The sequence below is a fragment of the Onychomys torridus genome, chromosome 5 (assembly GCF_903995425.1).
Source record: "Onychomys torridus chromosome 5, mOncTor1.1, whole genome shotgun sequence".
Taxonomy (NCBI): domain Eukaryota; kingdom Metazoa; phylum Chordata; class Mammalia; order Rodentia; family Cricetidae; genus Onychomys; species Onychomys torridus.
In genome coordinates, this window is record NC_050447.1 from 84,099,480 (window position 1) to 84,110,422 (window position 10,943).

Consider the following 10,943-nt stretch of genomic DNA (forward strand, 5'->3'; position numbering starts at 1 on the left):
GTACTCATGGCTATAGAGCTGGAGGGCAGAGAAACCAAGACATGGAGGCAGTGAGGAGGCCATTGCAGTGGCCAGGCTGTTGGGGGAAGGACAGAGCTCCCACCATCAGCAAATCCCCCACCCCATCATCCAACCAGAATGTTCTTCAGGCAAACATTGCTGGCCCCAGCAGGAGACCTCCCTATCCTCAGTGGCTATTTCCTCAGCCAGAACAGCAAGTTGTTTCAGGTGGAGAGAGCTCTGAAAGGGGTCAAGGCTAAGGACAGGGTCAAGCAAGGGAAGGAGGCAGGCCCAGGAGCCCTGCCAAGGACTTGGAGGGTAGCAAGGCCCAGAAAATTCTTAGTCCCCTAAGGAAACTCTCCCTCAAGCTCTTGTCATGAGTCTTTTTCCTCATAACCCTTCCAAAGACGTGGCTGAGCTTGTCCAGATTTTGATTCTCGGAGGCCAGTGTTTGGTTTGTCTCAAATCTTTATCTTGAGAAGCATTTTGAGGTCATTCTTTTCTCTTTGCTGTCTTTTTTTTTTCCAGTCCCAAGGGCTGCCTGCTTTCTCAGAACCACTCTAGGACAGTGACTAAAAGGGGAAGTTGGCTGCCTGGGTTTTTCTCTGCATCTCTGTCATTTCCCCATGGGGCAAACCTGGAAAGATGAATGGCCGCAGCTGGGCTGAGCTCAGCAGCCGACCCAGGGCCCCAGAGGCTACCCTGCTCGGATTGGTCAGCCTCCCTCCCTTAGTTCTTAGACTGATCCAGAAAAAGCACCTTCCTGTCTGTCTGTGGGAGGATTATATAAATGTAACATTTCATGTGGGTTGGCTCCTAGTGGCCTGGGCATCAGATTGGCTCTAAGGCTGGGGGGATCAGACTCCAATCCATTTAGGGGACCAAAAGCACATCAAAAATGTCCTTTTTTCCTTCTGCGGGGGCACCATGATGACATTTACACAACATGGGATAAGATTTTTTTTTTTTCAGAGACTCTGGCTCTGTGTCACAGAATGAAATTAGCTCAATTTAATTACAGATAACAAAGGACCTTGCTGAGATCCCTGGTGTGCAGCAATCCAAATCCTCTCAGGCCCTCTACCCACCCAGGTGTCCAACCTGTGGGGGCTGCCATGTCTCCCTCAGGACCATCCCCCACACCCAGGGAAGAGGTGAGCTTCAGGCTTCCACTACTGTTTGTTTATCTTGGCAACTGTTGCTAGGGCCTGTGGATGTAAATCACCAAAGCAGAGCAGAAATGAAAGAAAGCAAGCCCCAGAGAGCATCCAGGGTTCAGGGCTCCCAGCCCACTGCCTCTTAGAGCACAAGGCTCTTGCTGGTCACAGTCATCCTGGCTTCTTGTCACTTGGTACAACCCTACCTTCCCCATCAGGCATGGTTCAGGAAGCCAGTGGGTGAGCCCCAAACTATACCCTGGTGCCCTGCTGCTTTGTACTATGCTGTGGTGGTGCCTACCACCCCTGGGTGTCTTAACACAAAGGACACTCGCTGTACAGGAAGGGACCAGTCATGTAGCTCAGTGGTAGAGGGCCCGGAGTTCTATTTCTGGTACTTTAATACAAACTGAAAGTACTGTGTTTGAGAGCACAGTCATTACTGGCTACAGCCTGCCTGTGAGCCCATACTTTCTCTACACTTGTACAGTAATGTTTATCTAGAAAATTCTCTGAAGCATTTCTCCGCCAAGGGGCCATGGATTCCAAGTGAAGTAATTCAGTCTCTGCTCCTCAGAGGCTATAGTCTGAAGGAGAAGCCTGTAGCTGCTCCTGCCCTGGAACACACCAGGCTATTCTGCTCCCTTGCTTGTCCTGCTTTCTGAGATTCTATAGTATCCTTGGATGCAACATTTCCCTGAGTTGCTTACCAAGTGTCTTAGATATACCTGGGGGAAGGGAAGGGTGTTAGTACTTCCCCCAAGTGTGGGAAAACCAGAAGTTAGATCCACAAGTAGCAAAACTTAGTTGATGGAAATGAAGTCTCTCTGCATAGGGAGAGACACTCATTAGTGAGGAGTTAAGACATAGGTGGTGGGCTGGGGGCACTCCTTCCACCTGGCTCTGCAGGGTGGCTGGGAAAAGCTGGCACCCTCAATGAGGGGTGATCCTCAGCTCCTGGCCACAGCTCTCTACCCAGGATAGGAGCTCCACAGACAGTACCCTGGAGATGGAAAAAGCTGCTCTCCTCCCACCAACCTCTTGTTTCCTTTGCTGGCTTGGACAGTACTCAACTTACTGATGTGGGTCCCAGACCCAATCTGATCACAGCGGGGTGGTGGCATCTTTCCACGTGGTAACCTTGGGAGAAGAATCTCAGAAATCCAGAAGGCAGGAAATGAATTCCAAAGAGGTCATGGTTGTCTAAGCCATCTAAATTTGTATGCCAGGCTCCACACCCCCAGGCTGAGCACTCTGACATTAAAACATTAAGTCCTGCCTTCTATGAGGTTACACAATATACTGGCTAGTTTTATGTCAACTTGACACAAACTAGAGTCATTGTGGACAAGAAAACCTCAGTTGAGAAAATGCCCTCACTAGATTACCCTGCGGGCAAGGCTGTGGTGCATTTTCATGATTGATGGTTGATGTGGGAGGGCCCACTGTGGGCGGTACCACTCCTGGGTTGGTGGTCCTGGCTTCCTTGGTGTTCCATAAGAAAGCTGGCTGAGCAAGCCATGAAGAACAAACCAGTAAGCAAGTAAGCCTCAGCTCCTGCCTCCAGGTTCCTACTCTGGTTGAGTCTCTGCCCCGACTTCCCTAGATGATGGACTATATAAGTTGTGAGATGAAATAAGCCCTTCCCCACTCCCCAAGCTGTCATGGTGTTTTATCATAGCAACAGAAGGCTTCACTAAGATATCCCCTTTCCTGCAGAGAAAACTGTAGAGAGGTTGAGTGCTGGGCCCTGCCTAGCAGGAAGTTCAGCTCCCCAATCCATTGTAAGCAGGGTTAGACTGGGAAGAACAGGAAACCCAGGTACTCAGGACATGCCAGCTCCCACCCTGCCTCCACCAGCTTTGGAAAGGCCATACTGTCTCCAAAGCCTGTCCCGTGGGCCTCTCTGCTGGATGCAGATGCATGGAGCAACCAACCAGAGCAGAATCGAGGAAAAGGAGGAGTGAGCCAGCTCTGGTCTCCAGAAATATCTGGGCCTCCTTCACATACCTACATGTAGCCAGCCTCAGTGGCCCCCTGTTGGCTTCACCAGGCTGCCACCTGAAAAAAAACAAAAGGACAAGTCAAGCCAAAAAGCTTGGAGATGCTGGCCATGTGGGAACAGGGAATGGGAGTCTTTATCCCTGGACACTGCCCCAGTCTTCACCAGTGAAATGTGGGTGGGGCTGCAAGGTCCTAAGCTTCAGTTCTTTGTCCAGACCATGCAGAGCTGGGCATTAGACATTCATGGCAGGGAAGCAGAAACTCCAGCCGCGTTCCATCTACTGGCTGGTGGGACAACAGCTGTCTCCACCCCAGCCCTCCTACACAGGAGCAGAGAGTTCCAGTGCCTCCACAAGGTGCAAAGCTCCTCCCAACATTAATCTCCATTCCCCAGGGCTCAGCTGCCTGTGGGGAGTCACTGTGACTTCATCTGACTTCAACAGCCAGGGGAGGTGACCTCAAGGTTTCCGGCTCTGTGAGCAGAGAGGGGGAGATAGACGCTTCCTTCCATTGACCCAGGCAAAGAGTTCCTGGAAACTTTGCAGTCTGCGGGACACACATCCTCACCTCTCTCCTGTTCCTTCAACAGCAAAGAGGTGTGCCAACTCCACAGCCATTTGCAACTGACATAGTTGGGTTTTTTTTTTTCCCCAAAGTTACTATGTAACATCCACTGCAATTTAAATTGTTCATACTTCTTAATTTAGTGCCCTACAGAAGCACTTCAAGATGTATGTACTGGGTTTTTTATTGCAACAATGTTTAAGTGACAAAAAAGTGTAAATAACCTATGCAAATATATTCAATTGCTTAGTTGGGGGACAGTAGAATAAAATACAGTGTGTCCATAATATCATGAGATATCATGAAATCAATAATCTGGGTGTGATGGCCCATAACTATAATCTGAGAACACAGGAAACCGAGGCAGAAGGACTGAAACCCTATGTCAAAAATTATATATTATTCAGTTACTAAAATAAAAAATAAGCCGGGCGGTGGTGGCGCACGCCTTTAATCCCAGCACTCAGGAGGCAGAGCCAGGTGGATCTTTGTGAGTTCGAGGCCAGCCTGGTCTCCAAAGCAAGCTCCAGGAAAGGCGCAAAGCTACACAGAGAAACCCTGTCTCGAAAAACCAAAAAAAAAATAAATAAAAAAGAAAAGAAAAATAAGAGACACCAAATCACATATATACAGTCTATTATGTTCTGCAAACAAAGAGAAAACATTGTGTGCAGCCCAGTTTCACCCTTTAAAGATACAATTCAAAGTGGGCAGAGAGACAGAGGTATATGTGCATTTTTAATGGCTCAGGGAAGATGGGAAAGAATGTACACTGAATTATTATCATTTATTCCCTCCAAAGCATGTAGTATTTTTTCTGCTATATCTTTGTAGTAGTTGACGAGTTGTAAGGTTTTTAAGGCTTAAAAACCAAAGGGTAGAAAAATTGAAGGCAAGGGTGGCCAGAGCTGCTTGCTGCCCCTCCTCCCTTGCTGTCATTCCCACGTTCTTCCAATTGCTCTGTGGCCAAGTGATGGCTGACTGTCTTAGTCAATCTTCTATGGCTGTCAAGAGACACCATGACCACAGCAACTCTTACAGAAGAAAGCAGGTTAACTGGAGCTGGCTTACAGTTTCAGAGGCTTAGTTCATTATCAGTACGACAGCAAGCACAGCAGCACACAGGCAGACATGGTGCTGGAGAAGGAGCTGAGAGTTCTACATTTGGATCTGCAGAGAGCTATTGAGCCTGGCTTGAGCTTTTGAAACCCTAAAGCCTGCCCCCAGTGACACATTTCTGTTGTGGTTTGTTTCTACTATTTTGAGGGGCCCACCACCCAGCTCCCAAATAAATCACACACAGAAGCTTATTCTTACTTATGAATGCCCAGCCTTAGCTTGTCTTTGTCTCTAGCCAGCTTCCCTTATCTTAAATTATCTCATCTGCCTTTTGCCTCGGGGCCCTTCCTGTTTTCTTACTTCTGTAAATCTTACTCTTACTCAGTGACTGGCTGTGTAGCTGAGTGGCTGACCCCTGATATCCTCCTCCTTCTCTGGCTACTTCATCTCTCCATTTTTCCACCTCTCTTCTTCTTTCTCCTCCCAGATTTCTCCTTCTATATAATCTCTCTGCCTGCCAGCCCCACCTATCCTTTCTCCTGCCTTGCTATTGGCCTCTCAGCGCTTCATTAAAACCATCAGGTGTTTTAGACAGGCACCATAACACAGGTTCACAGAGTTAAACAAATGCAACATAAACAAAAGTAACACACCTTAGAATAATATTCTACAACACACTTCCTCCAACAAGGCTACACTTCCTAATCCTTCCCAAATAGCACCACTCTCCAATGACTAAGCAGTCAACCATATGGGTCTATGAGGACCCGTTTTTATTCAAACCACCACACTGAACAAAGGCATGTGAGCCACAGCAGCATCTCATCCCTGCTTCCTTCCTCTTGGTCTTAAGACATCAAGGCTAACAGCTGATACTCACCTCAAATGAGGATCAGAACTATGTCTGCAAGGCAGCTGAGTGAGTGGCCCAGAAAGTCCTATCTGTGGATAGTACAGAGCTATCTTTTGCCCAAAGTGCCTTGGCCTAGACTTTCACAGAAGGAAAGGAATGTTGTTCTTGTTTAAACTTTTTTACTGGGGCCTCTCTTCATGAGGGCAAATAAATTCCACCTAATATGAAAAACAGAAAAATGGGCTCCTCCTTCATCATTGGAGATTCTACTGTTGGCCCTAGGCTCAGGGGGTAGATGGGAACAGATTTGGGAACTTGAACTGCAGGCAGGAGATAGGGAATATTCTCTAAGAAAGAAAGAGGGAAAGGTAGGCAAGGGAAAGGAGGGGAAGGGAAGGGGAAGGGAAGGGAGAGTTTGGGATGGGGAGGGAGGAAAGAGGATCCTGAAGCCCTGGACTGCTAAGAACTCACCAAGAGCCACCTAGCTAGGAGTGTGACCAGCCTTGCCCCTGACGCAGGACCCCAGGTCCTGGCATGAATGCCATCTCATGAGTCATGTTGCTTTCAGATCCAGCTTGGGCCTTGCTGAAGGAGAGGGATGGGGGCCTCATGGGAATGTGGAGCCAAGGAAAAGTCCACCTGAGGCACATACCTCCCTGATTACACAGGGTATATCCAGACTTGAGTGCCTTTCTAGGTCTGCACCCTCTCTTTGATTCTCTCTCTTCCTTCCCTGAGCCAGAGCTGAGGCTTTTGCAGAAATCCATGCCTTAGCCTTTCTGTAAGAAAAGGTGTTTGTGGTTTCTGGCCAGAGCTCTGTGGGCTCCTGTGTGAACTACCAGGCTGCTGTTGAGCCCTGTTAGCATAAAGGTCAGGACCCTCCCTCAGGGAGAAGCACTGACCTGAGTATGGGAGGGAAAAGTTGCCCCCTTCTCAAAAGCAGCAGTTTGGGGGTCCCTGAAAAGTCTCTAGTTTCTGGAGGAGCAGTAGCAGGGACATTACCAAGAGACAGAGAAACAGAGACCCAGAACATATAGCCACTCTACTTCAGGATGCAATGCCAATGCTTCTGACATCTACACATGTGGACTCTCTTGAGACTTTTCTTCTGGGGAATAAAAAGAAGCAGGCAGGCCCCTCAAGGAGGCTGATGGGTAACTGGATAGATGGACAGAGACTTACTCATCCTTCCTCTTCTGGTACCACCAGCAGCTTCCTGGAGGGTATCTGAACAGTAAGATGGGGTTCAGGCCCTTGGAACATAAAATAAAAGTTGTGTGATTTGTATGTAACTTGTTTGTTATTGTTTACCTAGAGGCTGTCCTGTTTACAATTACATCATGCCTGTGTCTTATTTTAAAACATCAGCTAAGTATATGATGAAGATGAAGTTAATGTTTAGTCTATATTTAAAAAAAAAAAAAAAAAATCTAAAATTGGATGTAGCTCTGTGGTAGAGCTCTTACCTAGCATGAGCGAGGCCCTGAATTAATCTCCATTACCACAAAAAGAATAAAAAGGGTAAAAATCTTTAAGCTTTCACAAGAATAGCAGTAATTACTATGCTAATTGCAGGCCCCTTAGGGTAAGACCTGAACAGACTCCTCAAAAGTTGTCCCCTGATCTCCTCACACAAAACACCACTGTGCTTGCACACTGACCCTACATATGCAATAATAAATTTTTTAAAGTTAAACTATACTAATCACAATGCATACCCAGCTAATAAGAACAATTCTAACAAGAATTGATTAATCACCTTTTAGTCACCCCTAAGTGTTAAGAAATAACTTACTCTGAGATCTTGTCATTGGTTTTGTTGCTAATGTGAGCCTGGTCTCTTTTCTTCTCTTGCCCTCTCTGCTAGTTAAACCAGGGTTGTGGAACTTAGGCTGTAACACATCCCCTCGAGAGGCCCCAGTGTGTCTGTGGAATGAACAGGGGACTGAGTCTGGACTTTCCTGACATCCCATTCTGCAGAAAACAGCCACTGTGGGCTCTGTCCACCAGCCAGTTTACAAGTCTATGTGTTCCCACACTTGAATTTCAAGTAGGTCAGTTCATGGTGCGAAAGTAAAAAGCATAGCCCATTACAATTGCTCAAGGCTCTGGGTTCCCAGCTCACGGTTGGCTAACACATTCAGCCTCCCCTAAGGACATTCCACCTCAGTTACTGTCTACTCATTGAACGTGTCTGCTTCAGGTTTTCTATGTGGAGAATTGAATGGTGCAAAGTAGCATATATTTATGACTTCACAGTTTCTATGGAATGTAAGTCTCCTCTTCAGAGTCCTGTGTTAGGGAATATTATTTTAAGGTGCATTACTTTTGTTTATGTTGCATTTGTTTAACTCTGTGAAGCTGTGATACTATGCCTGTCTAAAATACCTGATGGTCTAATAAAAAGCTGAACAGCCAATAGCAAGGCAGGAGAAAAGATAGGCAGGGCTGGCAGGCAGAGAGAATATATAGAAGGAAGAATCTGGGAGAAGATCAAGGAACGAAAAAAGAAGTAGCCAGAGAAGGAGGACATCAGGGGCCAGCCACCCAGCTACACAGCAAGCCACAGAGTAAGAGTAAGATTTATAGAAGTAAGAGAATGAGAAAAGCCCAGGGGCAAAAGGCAGATGGGATGATTTAAAGTTAAGGAAAGCTGGCTAGAATTAAGCCAAGCTAAGGCAAGGCATTTATAAGTAAGATTGAGCCTCCATGTGTGACTTATTTGGGAGCTGGGTGGTGCCCCCCAAAAGCATAAAAACAAACATCAACAATCCAGAGGTTGCAAGTGTATCAACTAAGCCTCTTCATCTGGAGGCCCTGCTGAAGAAGAACCTGCTATGAGTGAGGCTGTTGGCAGATGGTGTTTCTTTGTAACTGTCTAGCTGACAATCTTAGCCATTTGCTGGCTGTTGGCCAGAGACTACTTCTGTGACCCACAGGTGCTTACATTTCTTTAACACGTGCCCTTCCAACATGCTATAGCTTTGACTAAGCTCTGAGAGTCTCGAGGACTGAACTATTAAGAGATAGCCTCCTCGAATCATATTAACCACCTCTGCATCACCACAACCAGAAACAGAAAAGAAAGGCTGATTTGGGCTCATGCTAATTTCAGTCCATCACAGTGGGGAAGGCATGGCTACTGCTCCAGCTGTGGTGGGGGAGAGCCTGAGGTAACAGCTGTTCACACTATAGTGGACAAGGAGCGTGGGACTGGAACCAGGGGTAAGTATACCCTTCAAAGACCCATCCCTTATCACCAACTTCTGCCTTCCCTTCTAAAAGCTCCACAGAAGAGCCCCCAAAATATCACCACCAACGGGGAAACAAGCCCTCAAAACATGAGCCTGGGCATCACAGTTCAGATTCAACCCAGTTACATCCCAGGCCCTTTACCACGCAGACAGCAGTGAGTCTCAAGCTACAAGAAGTCACAGCCAAAGGAAAGAGAACACACAGGGTCATGGAAACCAGGAGGAAGACATCATGGCAGTTACCCTAAGGCTTCTCTGACACAGGGCTTTTGAATGAGTTTTTGAGCAATGTCCCACAGAAGTACTTCTGTAACATTTGGAGAAAGGACCATTTTAGGGAAAAGCGGCAGAGCCCAGTGAGGAAAAATTGAGTCTGGATCGAGGAATTGGCTAATAAGGCCCTCTGAGGTTCCTTCCCCAAGCCTAGCTCAGGATTGTGTAGCTTTAGGTTAAGAGTGAGTAACTGGAGTGGATAAAGCTTCAACCATACCAAAGGGACAGAGCTAACAATCTCACAGTCCAAGGGAAAAACAGCTTATCAGCATTGGAGCATTAGAGAGAGTTTCCTCAAAGACAGCAAGCTCAAGATAGCCCAGTGAGACTGTGTGAATACTGAGGCAGGCAAGGAGAAGAGAGAGCAGCGTGGAGGTGTCAGAGTTTTCTGGATGCAATACAGGGAGATTCTGAAAGGGTCACTGAAATCAGACTATGAATTGCAAAGCATTTACCTTTTACCCTGTAGGTAATAAAGGACTCTTGAATATTATAAATAGGCTAATGTTACCAAAGTATGGCTGCAGGACAATTAATATGGCTATGTAGATAGGATTGGTGTGTATTTCTTTAGGAATAAGTTTTGCTAGATGCCAGATTTTCATCTTCTGTTTTCGGCATGGCATTTTCTATACAGTCTAGAATTACACTCTGCCCTTCATAAAGCTGTGGTTCCTTACATTTGAGCGGTGTTCAGACATGTTTTTTCTTGAACTCTCTCTCACTTGGCCCTCTGTAACCCACATTGCACGAAGCTAGTCCACAGAATAGTGTCCTGTGATTTCTCATGTTTCCTCTTTTGTTGATGCCCTTCCTTCTTTCTGCTCAGATCTGCTGTGGTTCCCCTCTGGTGAACATTTAGTTTAAATTTTCCATCTTAGTCATTGTATTTTTCATCTCCAGAACTCCTGTTTGGTCCCTTTTCATAATCTTCTGCTTCATTGTTACTTTCCTTCTCTTGATTTAGTTCTTTGTCCAGGTTTTCTGTTAGCTCTGTGACCACATGAGTAGCAGTTGTTCTAAAGTCTTTATCTGGTGGACGTCTGAGCTGATTTGGGGGGAGGGCACACAGGTTCTCTCAGCCAGTGTTTGAGTGAAGCATCTGTTGCTGCCTCTTCATATGTCCTGTGATTGAGTGAAGCGCGAGCATTTGATTATAATAATGTAATAGTTCTAGAAGCAACCCCCTCATCGAAAGCCATTGTTGTACCCTTGTCTTGAAACTTTTCAAGTGTTTTTTTCCAAAGGCCATGTGTGACTTTTTGTATGGCAGTTTCTGTCCTTTAGTTTGTGTTCAGACAACATTTTAACAGAAGTTTCCTAAACTGCCAGGAGGTGAAGCAAACACAAAAACAAGAAGCGCCCCACTCCTACAAATAAAACAAAGGGGACAACATCCATCCACGGCTTCCTATCCTTGCAGGATGGCTTTGTGTCCGGGTCACCCCTCTTCTAGGCTCACTCTGAGCCTGGGTTCAGTAAAGTGAAAGTCTAAGAAGCCCTTCTGGGGACTGCCATTCACTAATGTCACACTTTGCCACAAAACTCTGGATAAATGCTGAGGACCCGGACCTCGAAGAGAAGATACTTTAAAGTTCATTATTGGCTGAGGCTGGAGGCTTGCCTGGCATGTGTGAGGCTTTGGGTCGGATTCCCAGCCCTATACACACACACACACACACACACACACACACACACACACACACACATCACATATGTATAAACATACATGTTAATTAAGTATTTACTATAAGGCAGGCACAGGTGCTAGCACTCAGA

General features: G+C 46.5%; 1 long non-coding RNA gene across 1 annotated transcript; it reads right to left on the reverse strand.

Moving 5' to 3' along the window:
• Positions 1-3,161: 3,161 nt before the first annotated feature.
• On the reverse strand, positions 3,162-7,610 carry LOC118583562. Its single transcript, XR_004944957.1, has 3 exons — positions 7,433-7,610; positions 6,820-6,890; positions 3,162-3,218 (listed from the first exon to the last, which is right to left on the reverse strand). It is a non-coding gene; the product is annotated as an uncharacterized LOC118583562 (long non-coding RNA).
• Positions 7,611-10,943: the final 3,333 nt, after the last annotated feature.